The 17570-nt window shown below is 39.7% G+C and overlaps 1 long non-coding RNA gene across 1 annotated transcript in view; it reads left to right on the top strand.

Moving 5' to 3' along the window:
- Window positions 1-502: 502 nt before the first annotated feature.
- Window positions 503-17570, top strand: part of LOC306836294 — a 31491-nt gene continuing 14423 nt past the window's right edge. The window contains exons 1-2 of the long non-coding RNA XR_013780757.1: window positions 503-593; window positions 14311-14430. This is a non-coding gene — a long non-coding RNA (uncharacterized lncRNA). The remainder of the gene's footprint in view (window positions 594-14310; window positions 14431-17570) is intronic.

The raw sequence follows: 17570 nt of genomic DNA, 5'->3' as shown, positions 1-17570 counted from the left end.
TAAATTGTTATTCAAAGTGTGAAGGACAAATAGTTCCATCAATTAACTCAATGATAAGACACTCCAAGGGGCGCCAAGGAAATTGGTTGGGAACCACTGAGCTAAGCAACAGCATCCAGAAATACTGTCAGAGGCACACCTACAGGCTATGTCCCACAGAGCACACACACACAGCATTCTTCGGAGATAACGTCACAGCAGTACATCAAATACATTCGTATTAAAAGCAGCCAACCGGTGAATCCTTGTTTCCCCATCAAAAAAAGGTCTCATCCAGTGCATCCCCAGCAAACATCAAGTTGTCTAAATTACACAACTTTGGTGTCACAGCTCTGTTCTGCCTCTGAGTACTCCATTCACACTGTCTTCCCTCATTATACCTGTCAGACACACCCACCTCATCAGCTCACTCAGCTCATCAGCTCACTCAGCTGCAGCTGATTAGTAATTAAACCACTACATAAGCTGCTGCTCCAAACATTGTCATTGCCAGATCATCGCCTTCATGCCTGTCTTTCCAGCGTTTCCCCTTGGACTGATCTCCTGGTACCGACCCTGCCTGCCTTGGACTCGCCTCCTCTGTCAAAACCCCGGTAATTACCTCAACCTTCTGTCCCCGAGCACGACTGTTGCTTCAGTGTCTTATGGTTCCTGTTTGCCTGTTTTCTGGGCTGAGTGTGGATTACCTGTTTTGTCAGTTTGAAGTGAGTCTTCCTGTTTGTTCTGCATGATCAGCTCTGGACTGTTTTCCTGCGCCATCAGTGGCGACATTTACCAGCCAGCTATCAGAGACATTGCTCGTTTTGGACCTTTATTACCCGTGTTTGCATTTGTATCAACTGATGCTATAAATTAGTGTGTGTGACTGTATATATGCCAGTTTTCTGTCGCGCTGCGATTGGGTCCATTACTGCCCGATACATTTAGTTGTATCGCTGTTCAGCTTGCTGAGGCGACAGGGGCAGCAGATTGGGAAAGGGTAAGGCTGGGTCGCGACACACAGGGTGTCCTCCATTCACCTGACTGCCTCATTTCAGATCGTCCTGATTGGTCTTTACAGGATATGTAGACGGGTATAATTTCATACATTGATCTCAACACCTTGCCTGATGTTGTCTGTCCAGCCATGTCTTGAATCCGATTGGTCAGTGAGCGAGAGGCGAAGAGAGTTGTTCCAAAATGTAAACTGTTTTCGACTAAGAGGGCTGTGAGCGCAGCGACAAAAAACAGCTGACGCCAAGGGATTTTTGCGCATGGAAACGCAGATGTACATGTGTTTCGTATTGAAGGCAAGCACTGCCAGCGCTGTCTGTGGACACAGGCCATAAATGAGCTATACTGAGCGCACGCTTACTGGTTTTCCCTACTTTTTGTTTCTGATAAAAATTAAGTAAAGTTGCTTAAAGGTCCCATATTATGCCCTTTTTGGGGTATATATATATATATACAGCTAACAGGCAGAGGTAAGAGAATCTTTGAATTTGTTGCAAATAGATGTGCCTAAACATGCACACCTGGACAAGACACCTGGAAACCACACTAAAGAGCATGTTAACCAGAAAAAAAAAGTATAATCTGGGACCTCTTTAATATTTTATGCACTAAATGTGTCAAATTACAAGACTTCAAAAACTTCACTGTCAGTAATGGCCCCAGTATCACAAGGCAGCCCTGTGATCAGGTCTGAATCCACTGCTGCCGTTTGTTTGCTGGTTGTTTATGGCGAGCGCTCTCTGCTCTGTTGCTGCACACTTTATTTATGGTGCGCCTCAATAACATTACTTGCTATGTGTTTTGTGAATAGTATGCATATTATATTATCAGATGTCCTTTATTTATTTTATTCAATTAAAGCAGTGGTATATGTGCATTTCTCTTTTGTGTGTGTGCGCACGGGGAACAGATGGCTGGCTGGCTGCCAAAGGAAATGGTCTCCCATTATTTATCAGCTGTGATGGCAAAGGATCAAACAAATTTGAATAGGAGCCACCTACGCAGGGCTCATACAGTACACACACACACTGTAAATACACGCATCATAATGTACCTTAGCTCGTCCCATCAGTCTCTCTAACTGCCTCCCTCCTCCCCTCTCCCACACAGACACAATGGAGGGATTTCTTTTTTTATTAATGTGTTTCACTGTAAGCATAACACAAACTCTCCCTCTCACCTACACATACAGTGTATATACAGTATCCATAGCCTCACTCTGCAATGCAGCAGTGTTGGGCTCCTGGTGTTTCTGTCAGCATGCCAGCGAGCATGTCCCAGTTCGTTGGTGAATGTCTGTTCTGGTGAGTCACCATGCTCGTCTGTCTCACTCTGGCCCCCTCGTCTAATAACGCCCTAATGCCCTCATACAGATTTTAGGATTTCTAATAACTCAGTTAAAGGCCTCCTGGTATTCATCTTAGTCGCTGAGAGGACAGACAGCAGACAGAGTAAGGCTATAAGTGTTTTGGACTTTCACATTTTAAGCTTGAATCAGCTATTCTGAAATCTGCCTTGTTTCAAGGTGCAATATTTAGGTCCCTGTGATGTTTCGCCTTCATTCTAAATGTTGTGGAGGTGTAAAGGGGTGGGAGTAGTGAAGGAAACCAATATGCAAACGCAAGATCCTGCAGTTTTTCAAGTGTCTAATTGAGGCTTTGCTCGTGAAGTACCAGAAGTAAATAACCATTTTAATACATGGCCATTTCTCAGATTTGTGCCCGATCCTCCAATCAATGATTTTCCAGATTCCAACCGTCATTGGGCGGGAGGCAGGGTGCACTCCCGCAAGCAGGAGTACCTGGAGGAAACCCACATATGCACTGGGGGGAAGATGGAAACTTCACACAGAAAAGCTCCTGTGTGAAAGGGATTCAAACCAGAAACCTCCTCACTGTGAGGCATCAGTGCTAGCAACTGCACCACCATACAGCCCCAGTGTTTTATAAAAATCATAAACATCATAACTTGTATTAAAAATGCATAAACCCTAATGGCTTGTTTACATGATTGGATAGAAAACTCAATATAATGTTATAATGGTGAACTGAGCCACGCTAATTCTTATGAGATTGATTCAATTCTACTTTATTTTACAGTCTAAGTAAGTCATGAGTTTGCTTTGCCATCCCACTGCCAGCCCGAGGCTGAGGGCCTATTTTTGTTTTTGGCAAAGAGAACTGGAGAAGTGGGCAGTTTGAAGTCATCTAAAATCATCTTTGTTTGTATCTCTTGCTGTTATGAATGGGCAGTCATAAGTGAGCAAGAAGCAGTGAGGCAAATAGTCAAGCTAAATGTGGGCATGCATCCTGTGCACGAGTCCATCAAATCACTGGCATGTGTGCACGCACACACACAGAAGGACGCTCCCTTCTGCCTCATTGAGCCTGCTTGTTCTTACATAATTATCTGCTGAGTCGTGAACAACTTCTGGCTAGCAGAGCCACGTCACGATGGTAACAGACCTAAACCCTCCTCCCATGCCGTGATGGGATTATGAGTGCTTCCACTGGTTTAGTCTCAGTTACTGGGTCCACTAATCCTGGATTGTGAAAACTCATTTCCCAGTAGTCACTTCAGGCGCCCTGCTCCAAGTTGGCTGGGAAACAGGATTTTTTTTGTGATACAAATAAACTGAGAGTCAACATGATCCACTGTGCCATTTTGTATTCTGAATATACCTCATACTGGACTGCATAATAGTGACATCACTTTGCATTATGCAATATGAGATGTGGCGTGCTCCTTCCGCTCATCATGTCTTCAGAGCGAGCAGCCAGCTATGATGCAAGTCAGCTTCTCAGCTTAATGGAGTGTCATTAAATGTATTCCATGTGAGTGGGACTGTTGAGCAGGAGGGTGAAAGACAACTTTGTATCAGAAGTCTACCCTGATAAGCTACCAGGCATTTAATACTTTAAACTACTGTAATCACCAGCCATAGTTCTTAGAATAACAATCAATGCATTTAAATACTTGCACATTGCAAATAAAAAAAAAAGATCATATAATTCCTGAAAAACATTTTCAGAACGGTTTTAGAAAGGCACATAAGACGGCATATTTTACCCAGGCACAGATATTCTGACTTCATTCCTGTATGTTTCTATATATATTTTTTTTTTTTAATTACTTGCTCTCTCAGCACTGTATTGAGAAGGGTTCCTATTCCACCCTTTTCTCTGCCCTCCTCCCACATAACACAGACTCTCATCAGCCCCACAGTCAGGAAACATTACCGTAATATGAAGGCTGAAACTGTTTTTTTTTTGTTTTTTTATACGTTACATTAACACTCACGGTACTATGGGTGGATGAGAGGAAATAAATTTAAAGTCCAGTTTGTTTGTTTTTATTCTCTATATTTGATGTTTTTTAAATTCTATTTTATATATCAGTAACTATTTCTTATATTCTATTTTATTTAAGTACTTGCTATTTAGCCTTATTCGCATGTTAACTGTTTTTACACCAAGGCAAATTCCTTATGTCAATGTACTTGGCAACATAAAAAAACGATTCTGAAACACTAATGCTACAGGGCGTTCTAAGTGTTTCCATTGACAAACCCATCATCAGATAAACAGTCTTGGCATGACGTATAAGAAGGAAAAAAGTAATGCTACCATCTCTCCATTAATCGCAGTAAAGCTCTATGAGATAGGCCAACAGTGCTAAGCAGATTAGCATGCATACAGTTGTTAGACAACAACTGTTAGACTGCCAAAGCTTAGCCTGGCATACTGCAAAATAACCACTGACTGTCAATCTTCCTACAGTACATACTACTGTTAAAGTAACAGCTGTAAATGCTGCATTCTGAGTTCAATGGTATGGAGTATGTGCTTTTGAAAACAACTGCAGAAACTGGTTTCTATAATGCAGAGGTAAACAACAGCCCAGCTGACGGCAAAGGCTGCTACAGTGTAGCATTCACTTACATCCTAAAAAAATCTGACGAATGATTTATATTGAACTTTGAAAATCAAAAAAATATAATTGGGTCTGATTGTGATTATTTTCTGTCATGATGGCTGTCACTGTCCATCATTTTGATCTCTGACCTGGCAGTTTGCAGTATAGGAAACAATACGCAAGGGAGACTGGTCTGATGCATACTGTAGATTTTTCCCTGAATCAGTACATGTATGTTGTTGTTTTTCTGGCACACTGCCCTTTTGTCCACTTTAGTAAATACTATTGGTATTTGAAATCATCCAGTGTCTGTCTTCTAAATCCTGCCCCTAATGTTATATGGTTTGTGTTTAAGTCCCACTCCGATTGAACCCACCATACGTCTTGTTAATCCATGATTGTCAGTGTCTTTAATCGGTGTTTCTACCCTCATGTTGCCACTTGTTTGTGTGATCCTTTTGTGTTAACAAGGCTTATTGGGTTTTTCTGTTTCATGAATAAAAGTATGAACAGGGTAATTCCTCTTCAAATGTCTTTATTCAACATGCTTAATATCTCAAAACAACAGCATAACTGAGGTGTGGTCCCATGATTCCCGCAAGACTCGACATGTCATCTTTCGTTATTGTATAATTGATTGACAGCCCCTGGAGGCGTAGTCTACATACTGTGTCTTTAATGGTTTAGCATTTCAAAAAAGAATTGATCAGATGAATGCCCAAAAGACAGTTTAGATCGCACGATGTGGCTGCTGAAAAGCCACAAGCTTTGACTAAAGAGGAAGGTTTTAACCTCTGAATCTTGAACAACAATTGAAGAAGATTGAACATGTATTTGTGATTTGAGCTCATCAAAAAAAAAAAAAGAGCATCAAGAAAGTCTCCTGAATAACTCAAAAGAAGCCGCCTGACTTGAGAGTCCATATTAACCCACTGGTATTGAGACAGTTTGAATGTGGGTTACAAGCTTTAAAGGTCACATATTGTGCCTTTCCTGGTTTAAATTGAGTTTTAGTTGATTTTCCAGGTGTATTGTGCATGTTTAGGCACATCTATTGTAAAAAAAATCTAATTCTGCGTATACGCTGCTTCTCCTACGTCCTCCGGTTAGCAGTAGCAATAGCTGCATTAAACATTAGGTCTCTAGACCCCCTCATTGAAAATGTACTCGGACTGACTGTAGCATTCCCAATATGGTAAAAGGGGCGGGACATATCCGCGAACAAAGCAGAACAACTGACCAATTCAGAGAGAGCAGATTGGCTTGATACACATGGGTACCCTTTTAAAAAAAAAAAAAATTTCTCTTCATTGGGGATTCTGAGCGCTAGAAATACAGGCAGAGGAGAGAGCCTGCATGGAGCGGCAGTACATGAAAACAGACACTTTTTTCAAACATTAACAATAGTGAATGTTCTTTATTAGGCACATAATAGATGTATAAACCCCAAAAAAGGCATAATATTGCATAATGTGGGAGCAAGCTAAACCAAGACACAACAAAAAGATACAATTGACTTGACAAAAGCGCGATTAAAAAAAGAGTCACCATGGTTTTGACGCCAATTTCCTCAAACAGGTGCCCCTTTTTACACACAGCTACAAGTTTTGGCTTCTCAAGCTAATGTATTCCATGATGACCCATGATGTGGCCCTACAGAAAAGTTTTTAGACAAGGACGACAGACTGAGTTAATACGCACATAACTGGAGGTCAATGACCAAACAAAGATCAGATGCTAACACGTGAATCTTGTTCGACAGACCTTTCCTGAAATATTTTACAAATGAGTGAGCAGTGATTTCATGGCAACTGAATAATTATGGATCATTGCGTGCCAGTATGTCATTGGTACTTGATGGTTTAAATTAATCGGCATCATTCAAAGAACGAAACTTTCATTTGTGCCTAAAAAAAACACAAACATGATGACATCCCCACTAGTCTCATCTTTTCTGCCAATTAAAAAAAGGAAACATGTTTAATGTTTAACCCAGCTTCCCAGTCACTGCCCACTGGGGCCTCCCCCCATCTTATCCATCCTTCACATAGAACATTAAAATCGACGTGTGAGAAACCTCGCAGCGCACACACACATAGATTCAACAAAGCACTTCAGCCTCTTACTTCATTAGCTCTCCATTGAGAGATTATTCCTGGCAAAGGCTAATCTTCATTCTAGTAGCTCAGGGCTATAAGTGGCACCCCCTGACAATAGAAAAGGCAACACTGAAGACGTATTATCAAGAAATGATTAGAGCAATTACTGACATCACACACTGGGACATAGGGACATGTGTACTGTAACTGGTTGTGAAATCAAGAGTCTGACTATATTAAAATGTAAGCTGGTTCTTCCTAACCTGTAACATGCATATCTTATTTGTACTATTAATGCCAATCGTGGTGTGAGTTGTAATCCCACATGACATTTGTCAGTAAAAATTATACTAGTTATGTAATTAAAAATGATTAAAACTCTTCATGGTGAAATACACTCTACAACAATGAATGATGTTCTGTTTTCAATCCTCAAGTGCAGGGTATAATGTTTTTTTTTTTTTTCTTGCTGTGTTGGATCAAGGCAGAAATAAATCAGACAAAACAAACAATCTCCTGCAAGCTCATCTGCTTCTGCCACAGGAGGGACTCTCTCTTTCTGACACTGAGCTTTTGCACTTCAAAATATGGATACCCTGCACTTTTTGTCCTGCATGTAGTGTACTGTACAAAAAACTTCCCTGCACCATTAAAAATAAATTATTTTAACAACCAAGGTCACTTTTGCTGATGGGCGGTTAAGTTGCAAGACTGTTGAATTTTTCATTTGGTTGGGTTTGCTTTCAAACTACCAAGCACACCAGAGCTTGTAGCCATCACAAGTTGGGGCTCGAGCTCCGATCAGTGACTACTACCTAATGCTGCTCTATGACCCTGAAGTAAACGACAGTACATGAAAGACTGGCAACCTGATGCAGTTTAGGCAATGTTTTAATCTATAAGGTTGGAGATATTAGTTAACTGTGTCAGGTTAAACTGGCATATCAACCAGAGCATTATGTAACCACATTTAGTGTGGATGTTAACCTGCAAGGAAGACTGAAGCTTAGTTTTTTCTCTTCTTACTTACTTAATATATATCTGTTACCATCTCTTCCATCGCTAAAATACTTCAGAGAATCATGGTAACCCTTTAAGAGTTTGCTAGTATTGTGCACGAGTGGGCAAAAGGCTGAGACAAAAATCCAATATAGTTACGTGTTGTGTATCTGTGTGAGAGACAGACGGAGAGAGAGAGAGAATGAAAAAGTGTCTCAGTGGCTTTATTGCTTTCTCATCCTTCAGTGTCAGCCGGGGCCGCCACTGTCTTGCAATTCTCCAGTCTAGATCCCTCAGCAGCAACACTTTAAACTCTGTGTGTGTGTGTGAGAGGATATATGAGCAGGACGGTGTTTAAGGAATCAGATCACAATCTGTGACGCTGCTCTGCAGCATTGGGAGCATGATGAGGAAAGAGAGAGAGAGAGAGATGCAGAGAGAAGTAAGTCCCCTATTGTTCTCAAGAAAGTCAGTGCAAATGAAACCTGCAGGTCATGGAAATGATTCTAAACACATGCTGCACGCTCCAAACACAGGGATAGCTTCCCACCAGTTTCACTTATCTGCTTAAGCTATCTGCTGAATTTTACTCTATCGCATCAGAGACATTTAGGCTAATATCTAACAAAATACCTGATTTTGCATGCTGTTATATATGATAAAATGTCAACAGACTTTTAAACGAATGGTAGAGAAACAACACATGGGGATTTAAGCATTGTACTAAATAAACATGGAGGAAGCGTGAGTTGTTTTCACCTTGATTTCTAAAGGCCTGTTCAGTTGCCATTTTTGAAATGCTGACTCTTTCAAACTTCCGGTAAACATAAAGACAGCCAAAGAGCTGCAGTGACGACTTGGGCCTGAAGCCTCCTGACTAACAGCCAACACACAGCCACTTGCAGTCAGATCTGTCATTTCCCTACTGAAATGATGCATTACTCATATCCTTCATCAAATCTAAATAGGTAAGTTATAAAAAGAAGTTCACCCCTGTTCGGTGTGTGCTGATAATATTTTTCAGACTACAACTATTTTCTTTACAAGGCCGTGCATGTTTATTTCTGCTCTCAAAATGTCCATTTGAATATGTGATCTGTAGGTAACCTGCAGGTCTTTTTTTAAAGTTCACAAATATATAACCTTGCATAATGTTGCTAAAAACTCGTTAGGTTTGGGAAAAAAAGCTTTGTTTTAGAGCGTTCCAGTTCCAATGGTTCTTCTTGGGGTTTCCTGGTGCAGGGCTACACCAGTGTAATACATCCATCTTCTTTCAACTTTCACCCTTCAGTCGCTCCGTTTCTAAATGTTTGAGATGCACAAGAAGAAAAACTGCTGTATTGTTTTCATACAAAAAAAACGAAATGGCATACAGTGACTGAGATCTCAGCTCAACTATGCAAATGTGAATTGAGCCCCTCATCAGAGCAGCGCTTTGTTTACTCAAAGCCAAGACGGATGAGCTAACATTCTCCTGCTCCTCTGCCACTATTGGCAAAACAACAGCCCCCTGATTGGAAGCGCTGTTCATTTACATTGGACACATGGTGGAAATGAGATTCCCATGGTGATGGATGGGCTCAGCCTCCCTGCTATTTAAACAGACTGACTGAAGGCCAGTGGGGGTGCAGCTTCAGCTCCACACAATCCCGGTTTCTCCCTCCACCATAGCCGTACAATCCCATTTCAAACTGATAGACTTGGGAATTGTTGCTCTGGTGGATTAATGTTGGGTTCCCACCCTGGTTTGACTCCTGAATGACTCATCACTGCAACTGAGTCTGCTGTAAGCAATCAATATCAGTACATTGCTGGTGGCTGTTTGTTTACAATGTCAGCATCTAAAAGTGTGTGTGTGTCACTTTAATATTTCTCCATTTCTAGAAAACTAATAATCCTTTCCTGCATTAGAAAACAGCTCATACATTTATGGCATATTAGGACTCTAATAGGAACTGAGAAATCTCGGAAACGTTGAAGCTGATTTACATTTTTGTTACATTTTCAATGTCATTTCAGTTTCAACATGTATGCTTTGTGAAGCTACAATATGACATACAAATGTATGACAATTGTAAATCCTAATAAATAATGCTAGGCGACATGGATAGGGAGAACTTCATTGAGTTTGACGCTTGAAACTCAACAACATGGCCATCCTGCTGGAAACAAGAACAAACAGTGAACTGTTCACTCTACTTTTTAAACGTGGCTTTTATCAGACTCGCATGAACTGATCACAGTCCCAAGACTGTCGTGAGTCCCCAGACAGTTTAACTAACCATGACACCTCATTTGACCAATCAGGACCTTCAATTCACTACCCCCCCCCCCCCCCCCCCCCAGATGCTGTGTCAGTTGAAAATAGATATCATTTAAGTTTTACATTGTACAGAGGGAACACAGTTTACTGAAGTCAGACATTTTACGGCATTTAAATTGATCAATGACACCTCTCACCATTCTGAGTGACTCTATGTCTGCAGTCTGAAAGTGAGAGAGAAAAAAGGGCCTCGACAGCTCAGTGATCCTCAGAGTGCTTATATTGTGCTGACCCAATAGCTCTACAACCTGGCACACAAGCACCTATTTGTTCCTTTTGGCAAGTTCTATAGCATCTCTGACATCAATGTGTTTTTAACAACACAGATAAATGCATTACAAGATGGATGGGAACACAAGCATTAGCAGTTGTTAATGTAATGTCCTGGTACTGCTGTCAATAGCCCAGTAATGAGGGAATCCATTTCATCCAAACTGTAATCAATATGACTGTCTGCAGGCCAGAGAGATAAATACTTCTGTACTGAGCAAGCGCTTCTATCTGGGCTCAGAGTACGTGCATATGAATTACTTTGTTTCCTTTACAAGGAAATTCAATGTGATTTTTACATTTAATGATAACTATTTGTGTCTCAGCGCTACCACTTAGCTTTCTTTGCTGGTGTGTTAAGACTGTGTAATAGAAAGGATAGATCTGACAACTGATATCACCATGAAGTGTGTATCATTATCCATTGCTATCTGATCAGTCTTTAGCTCTGTTTCAAAACTCGTATTACTAACACAGTGTGCTTACGTTCTGTGTCTTAATGTGTAGCATTGTTCTTCCACCATCAGGGCCTGATACACAGTGTGCAGCTTTTAGCCCCCTTAACCTGTGCAAATGTAGTCTAATTAACCAAACACATGCAGGGGGTTAAATGCACCCTACTTAAACTTCAAAGCAAATAGCATGCTCATCGCATATATTTAAACAAGTGGCTACGAATTCATTTGGGGAAAAACTCATTTCTATCCCATTAGGCATCACTGCAAAAAAGGTGTCAACTGGTATTCTCTTTACCCATGTGATTGACTGGAAACCAGTCCAAGGTGCACCCCTCCTCATGGCTTCAGACATCCCCCACCCCTTCACTGCTAAAATATGTTTTTTTTCTCATCCTAAAAAGCTCTGCATGTAATGAATTAATATCTATGATTTGCATGTTATTCATTTTTTACTGCTTTTGGGCAAATCTTTTGCTTAGTCCCTGGGATATTCAATATGAGAACAACTTTTTTTTTTTGAGACTGCAGATGCTGTTGCTTCAGGTTAAAGACAAATGTCTTGTCTGTAGCCCCAAGAGGACTTTGGATCATTATCACAACAAAACACAGATCATAAACCACCACACAAACAAGTGTACAAGATCTAGAAGACACTTATTTTTATTTAAGTCATGAAGCTATCCATTATCTAACACTGTCACACCATTGTTTGACAATAGAGTACAAAAAAAGAAAACTTTAATTACACAAACACTTACATATAGACACACAAACGCTCACACATTGTTGGTGAGCTGCAGGCTGAGGGGAGGGCGATGGACATGGTTCATTCTAGGTAGATAAACGCCTGTCATTAATTCTGTATCACTGCATTCACCGCAGACACACACACACACACACCCACAAACAGATTACTATAAGGGGGACTATCATTCTAAACTTTACGAGTGTGGCCTTGTCTTTCTGATCATTTTAAAAATACCAAAAAGTAAAACCACATTTACTTATGATGTCTTTAACCACAATATTATTTCAAAGTTTTTTTTTTTTTTTTTTTTTTTTTTTTTTAAGAGGGGACTTGCCGGCTTGATTGACATCTACATGTCTAAGAGGGGACCTCTATACTCTGCTGGGGGAAGGGATGTCTAGCAGGCATTCACCTCATTAATGCTTGTTTACAGAACATCCTTTTTATTGTGTTTAAATAATGGATTATTTCATTTTAATTTAATCCATATTTCAACATGTTTTCCTCACATTAATCATCATGTAGCATAGAGAAACCCCATGATTCATGATTCCCGACTAGCCTAGATGTCATCTTTTGTTATTGCAATATTGATTGAGAGCGTGGTGGAGGAATCTACCTTTTATTGTCTGCTCCTCGTTTTGCCATTGGTAACATGGTCCTTACATTGACAGATGCCGTTGCAGGTGCTGTACAGTGTTCATTACAAAGAACGATCTTCCCAACGAGGAATTCTATCTGTCCGACTTTTTACATGCTCATACATACACCGACTGGAAAAGGTGACTTGCCCTTTCCGGGTCGGTGGGGAGTCCTTGCCCCAGGTGGAGGAGTTTAAGTATATCGGGGTCTTGTTCAGGAGTGGGGGGAGGATAGAGAGGGAGATCGACAGACAGATCGGTGCAGCGCCTGCAGTCATGCGGTCGTTGTATCGGTCCGTTGTGGTGATGTATGAGCTGAGCTGAAAGGCGAGGCTCTCGATTTACCAGTCGATCTTCGTTCATACCTTCACATACGGTCATGAGCTTTGGGTCATGACCGAAAAGAACAAGATACAAGCGACTGTGTTGGGAATTTTCAGGAGCGAATACCTGACCAACTGCTATGTTGGGTTTTATGAAGTAAAATTTGATTGTCAAAATAAATTAATAATTAAGTTTATTTAATTATTAATCTAAATCAATAATTGTTATTAAACTGCGTTTAATAAACCTCGGGGCACCACCCTGTAAACAGGGAACAACCAAAATATTACCAATATCAGTCTCAAATTATTTAATTAAATACCAATATCATTAATAATTAATAATCTGTATTTAATTGAAGGTGTGAAATCCGAACACAAAGCCCTTTCACCCAGCCTAAGTCACAAAGCAAATTCACAGTGATCACAAACAACGACTTTGTAAAATATAATAGAATTTATTTAACAAAGCAACATCAAGTTAATCAATGAAACTCAATCAAACAAACAACCATCATAAGCCAAACTACAAGTAACAAACAGAACAAACAAGCGTGGCACATGTGTGTATCATATAATTCTTTTGCTTCTTCAACTAGCAAATTCCACTACAAAATCTACTGATTGCCAAATGTACATTGTGGGAAATAAACATACTTTCCAATGGTAAAATATGTATTGCCAAGAAGCCTTGTTTCAAAAAAAAATAATCGACCAAACACAAATACTCAAACTATTTTTTGTGTTATGTGTGTGTGTACATGTATGTATATGTGCACGTGTATATACAGGATTCTTATAATTGTTCTCCTTCATTTTATGCACGTTTTAATGCATTGTCTGAAAAGCACGTTGGTCAGCTGCACTTTTTTAAACCTGCCACACAAATAAACCTGACTTGACTTTCACAGATTTCTTGGAATATAAGATTACAAACAAAACGTTTCTTGAAATGGCCAAACCAAAGAATCAATTTTCCAAAAATCAATAAACACACATTGTGCCAAATACTAACCGAACAATACTGACAGCCAAAACAATTAGGAAAAAAATATATCTCTGCCACATCATGAAATGCTGCAGAGGAAGAAACTGAGCTGGAAGCCAGGCAAAGTGACACAGACTACGAGAAGCAATGACTCAGCAGTCTCCCTCCTCATTAGAAGTCTTCTGTGCGTGCCGAGCTGTTAAAATGTTTAGGATGCGTCCCTGAGCTGGGGCTCCCTCTCACCTTGGCCAAGTTCATCTTTAAACAATAAGAAAGCGATTTACCTGAGGACACTCCCAAAGTGACTCACAGTCACGTCGAGAAACCCTTTTGGATGCTAATGAATTCATCTTTCAGTACAAATCAGTCTGCTATTCTCTTTGAATACTTATTATGCAAGCTTGCTTTCTGCCCCTTTGTCCTTTGTCCTGGTATTGTGGTACCAATGGTTGTGATTGGCTTCCTAGATGTCCAGTGTTTGTTTTTGATCTATTACTTCCGGTCAAAAATAAAAAAAGAACAGAAGCTATAGATGTCTCATTCTTCTCTGCAGACTGATGCAGCTGCTGGCAGTCTGACACTCGGCTGGCATTTCTGAACAGATGGATGAAACTCATTCTGCTGCAGAGATGGGATGAGTCACACAAGAGCACAGAAGATTGTAATGTGACTGGTGAGTCAAACTATTGAGAAAGACAGGAGGAAACAAAACCCACAGCATCATGTTATTCAACAACAGTTGGATACTTTATTTTTGTTCAGAAAAGAATCAAGCTTTCAACAATGGCTCACGAAATGCCCCAAAACAAAGATTTTATTCCATCACGCTGTGTCCAGATGAACCATCAATGTCTTCTGCAGACAAGCTTAGTTGTTAAGGCAGTGAGATTGTAACTGATAACGATCATATTTTATTTTAATTAGACCAACAAAAAACAACAACAAATTCTTATTCTATTGTTGTTGTTCTTTTACTTCCAAATATGACCACAAGTCAAGCAGAGTGGGATGTCTTTGAAAACTTAATTATACAAAATAAACGGCACCCTCTCTGAATAACATTTATTAAATTAGTATTCAAAGTAGGCTACACGTGCAAAATTTGGCAGTTTTTTAAAGTTTGTCTCCACAGCATTTAGGAAACATTTGCCTTTAAGTAAGTTTGTTTGTAGGGTATTTTCAGTCAAAAAGATTGTTTCCTTAATCTTTTGTGTATGTGATAGTTAGTACCTCTTTTCGTGATAGATAGTACCACCTTTTATCCAGAAATGTAATTAGTGTGTATGAGATAGTTAGGGTGGTTGCCTGAAAGGCAAACCACACTACTACAATTGTTAGGGTGGTTGCCTGAAAGGCAAACCACACTACTGCTATTGTCGATATTTAGGGTGGTTGCCTGAAAGGCAAACCACACTACTACAATTGTTAATATTATTAGTGTGAATGCTTGAAAGCATTCACACTATTGTTATCCAGTTCTTTATTATTAGTGTGAATGCTTCAAGCATTCACACTATTGTTATCCAAATCTTTATTATTATTATTCCACTTCCGTGCGTTTTTTGCTTCGCTTCTGCTCTTCAACCGTTTCTGCTACTTTCACCGTTCAACTATCATACTGTTCAGCTTTTTCTGCTCATTATGGCTATGACTTTTCGCGTTTTTACTACTTTTACTTTTTAAGTTATTTCACTTTTTCCAGAAAATTCTGCCCCATTGAAATGAATGGGAAACGTTTCAGCTTTTCAACCTTCTTCTCAGCCTCATAACTTTTGCTCTGTTCAACGTAGAGACTTCCTTTTTGCTTTAAAACGTTCACACGTTCTTCTGCTACTTTTGCTACATTTACATTGTTTTGCTATCTTTTATACTTTTTAAACTATACCTCCAAATGTTTGGTGATGTTTTTTACAGTTTTCTCCCTTTTTGAATGGGTGTCTATGTGGTGGAATGTTCAGAGCTAGAGTGCGTGACATCATCGCTTAGAGTGCGGCAGAGATGTGAGATTATTTCAAAATCTCGCGAACAAATTGCTCTAGCGACCACAATTTTCACACCACATGACTAAATTTACCCTCAAAAACATTTTACCCCTTAAAATGAGCACTGAATAGGGAGATGTTCCCCCATTTTCTCAGTCGAAGCTGCCAGCTGAATGCAGTTGCTCTTGATTGCACTTACACACACAAACACCCTCCCCTCCACACACGCACACACATGCATTGAACTTTATACTGTAAATGCTTTTCTTCATGATTGGTGGCTGTGGCTCAGTTGGTAGAGTCGTCGCCCCTTGATCGGAAGGTTGAGGGTTCAATCCCCAGCTCCTGCGAGCAACATGTCCAATGTTCTTCTGCAGATACTTTTGCTTCTTGTTTTAGTTTTGCCACAGTCTTTTTCTGCTATTTCCCCTTCTTCTGCTTTTTGTATTTCTGCTTTTGCAACATCTTCTATTACTATTTCTTGTTCTTCTGCAGATACTTTTACTTCTTCTGCTTCTTGTTTTAGTTTTGCTACTGTCTTTTTCTGCTATTTCCTCTTCTTCTCCTTCTCGTATTTCTGCTTTTGCTACATCTTCTTCTTCCATTACTATTTCTTCTTCTTCTGCAGATACTTTTACTTCTTCTGCTTCTTGTTTTAGTTTTGCTGCTGTCTTTTTCTGCTATTTCCTCTTCTGCTTCTTGTTTTCTGCTTTTGTTACATCTTCTTCTTCCATTACTATTTCTTGTTCTTCTGCAGATAACTTCTTCTGCTTCTTGTTTGAGTTTTGCTTCTGTCTTTTTCTGCTATTTCCTCTTCTTCTGCTTCTTGTGTTCCTGCTTTTACTACATCTTCTTCTTCCATTACTATTTCTTGTTCTTCTACAGATAATTTAACTTATTCAGCTTCTCGTTCTACTTTTACTCTTTGTCTTCTATTTGTCTTCTGCTATTTCCTCTTCTTCCAGTTTTTCTTCATCTTCTGCTAATTCTTCTTCATTCAGCAGTGTTTCCGCAACATTTCAGCAGGAAGCATTCACACGCATTTTCCGCAGGGAAATGCAAATTGTCTAGTTCCGATTCTTCTACTTCCGTACGTTTTTTGCCGCTCTTCTACTTTTGCACCGTTTGTGCTACTTTCACCGTTCAACTATCATACTGTTCAGCTTTTTCTGCTCATGATGGCTATGACTTTTCACGTTTTTACTACTTTTACTTTTTAAGTTATTTCACTTTTTCCACAAATTTTCACAAATTTTTTCCCCATTGAAATGAATGGGATTTTTTTCCACTGTTCCACCTTTTTCTCAGCCTTATAACTTTTGCTGTGTTCCACGTAGAGACTTCATTTTTACTTTAAAACGTTCACACGTTTCTCCACTACTTTTACTACATTTACATTGTTTTGCTATCTTTTATACTTTTTAAACTATACTTCCAACTGTTTTGTGATGTTTTTTGCTGTCTTCCACGTTTTTGAATGGGTGTGTATGTGGTGGAATGTTCAGAGCTAGAGTGCGTGACATCATCGCAAGAGTGCGGCAGAGTTGTGAGATTATTTCAAAATCTCCCGAACAAATTGCTCTAGCGACCACAATTTTCACACCACATGACTAAATTTACCCTCAAAACGTAGGAAAACTTGTCCTCTCGCTCACATTAAGATTTCAGGACAAACGGAGCTACGGTTTGGACACTGTGACCTTCAAAGCGGCAGGTGGTCCAAAAAACTCTCCATCTGCGATAATGTTAAAAGAAACGAAAAATGTCAAATGAAAGAAAAATTGACTACGTTTTTAAATCGCTGTAGTTCCAACATTTCTTGGATGCCAGA

Source organism: Symphodus melops (genome assembly GCF_947650265.1).
Source record: "Symphodus melops genome assembly, chromosome: 15".
NCBI lineage: Eukaryota > Metazoa > Chordata > Actinopteri > Labriformes > Labridae > Symphodus > Symphodus melops.
This window is presented reverse-complemented; position numbering and strand designations above follow the sequence as displayed.